The sequence below is a fragment of the Rattus norvegicus genome, chromosome 5 (genome assembly GCF_021556685.1).
Source record: "Rattus norvegicus strain SHRSP/BbbUtx chromosome 5, alternate assembly SHRSP_T2T, whole genome shotgun sequence".
NCBI lineage: Eukaryota > Metazoa > Chordata > Mammalia > Rodentia > Muridae > Rattus > Rattus norvegicus.
This window is the reverse complement of record NC_141538.1, coordinates 35,274,020-35,276,122: the sequence shown is the minus strand read 5'-3', so window position 1 is coordinate 35,276,122 and position 2,103 is coordinate 35,274,020.

Below are 2,103 nucleotides of genomic sequence, written 5' to 3'. Positions count from 1 at the left end.
GGTCTCAGCTGGTGATCTGTCCAGTGCTAGAGAGAAGACTGGATGTTATAGAAACTTTTTTTTCATCTTTATTAACTTGGGTATTTCTTATATACATTTCTATTGTTATTCCCTTTCCCGGTTTCCAGGCCAACATCCCCCTAACCCCTCCCTCAGCCCAGGCCTAGATCATTTCTACCCTGCCTTGATCATTCAGTTCGTGGATAAAACACACACACACACACACGAACGCACACACACACACACACACACACACACACACACACACACACACACACACACACACCTTTTTATTTACAATAAGCCCTAATCAGCACCAGAGCTTGGCAGATCCAGTCTATGCTATTAGAGTCTACTTTCCTATTGATAACCCTGAGATATTACTTACTATGTTTCATCTGGTCTGCTCTTAACTCCAACTGGTCAGTCCTCAGGGCCACATTTTTATGACTCACCTAACCCATGGCAGCTTCTCTTCCTTCTCCACCTTCTTCTCCGCCTAGTGGTTTTCCTCTGACCCCAGATCCAGGAAACCTAAACCCCAACTCTGTCTCTTCTGCCCAGCTATTTGCTGCTGGCATCTTTATTTACCAATCAGAAATAACTTTGGGGAAGAGTCACTTGAGTATATGTTTAGATTCCATGTCTTGGGGGTTTGCACGTTGGCATTACAATGGACAGCAAGACCAACCCTCAACAACTAAGGGTTGTCTGGAGGAACAAAGAAAGTGGAGAAGGTCTTTCTGCAGCCCACCTAGCATTCTGGTAGCAGCAAGTGCCTATCTGAGTTTGGGGCTGGGACATATCATAGAGTTGGAGCAGGCCGTCCAGGAGGAAATTGTCTGTGGGATTTATAAGAGGTGTGGATGGAGAAAGGCTGGCTACATTTGTGTTCTTTTGCAGTGTTAGTGATGAGGCTGAGGAATTGGGTCTGAAGAGACAATGAGTGAAGAAGGCCTGCTCAGTATTTACTTTAATAGACATCATACATTTTTAGGTGTGTGCAAATCAAAAGACCAATTCTCCTTTGAAGTTAGACACTATATGCTTAAATATAATTAGAGAGAATAATTTAGAACAGTGCACCCAGATACTCAGGAGAGCTTCTAAAACTAACAATGAGGCTGGTTATTTGAATGGCAGCATTTCATCATTCATTGACATGCTCCTAAATTCCATGATTATTTTCTACAGTTCTGACTAAAAGGTCTAGAATGTGGCCAAGGAACTCATAACTTTGAAACCTCAAAATGTGATCACACTGTTTAATTGATTTAGGAGCCATTTTTTATTTACATAACTTGAAAATGGAAAAAGCAAAGATGCACACATCAGTGAACTGAATGGTTAATGAAACTGTAGTATACACAATGAAACTTTATGCAAAGGAAAAGAAATTATGACATTTGCAAGCAAAGGATGGAACTGGAAATAATCACCCTGAATGAGGTAAATCAGAAATAGAAAAGTGAACACACATTCTTCTCAGTAGAATGGCCTACCTTCAAATCTTTAGGTTTGTGTATTAAACTGGAGTACCCACAGAAGCCAGAAATCTTGGAAGGGATCATGGGTAGTTTTAAAGAGAGACAGGGTTTGGTACAAAGAAGTAAAGTGACAGTATTGGTAGGAGGCTTAAGTTGATGAGAGTATAAGAGATCAGGACAAAAAGATGATGTGGGGCAGAGGATAAATAATATTAAGGACCTTAGAAAGAAACACAGAAATTAGCTACTTTAGAGAATTGTTTTAGGTACATTAAAATTTAAATTTTATTCATTCTATATGTATGAGTGTTTGCCTGCATGTATGTATATATACTACATGAGTGTCCAATGACCACAGACATCAGAACAGGTGTTCTAACCTCCTGGAATTATAGGTAAGGAGATTGTGAATTGCCACATGGGTGATAAAACCTGGACCTGGTTCCTCTGCAAGAAAGTGCTTTTTACCCCTGAGCCACTTCTTCAGCTTCAGAAAATTTGTGCAAACATTATTCTAAATAGTCTTCCCCAAAACATTTATGTGTATGTATAATATATTCATGCATACACACAAATTCATATATGTGTGGAACAATTTTTTAAAAAGGGGATTGAA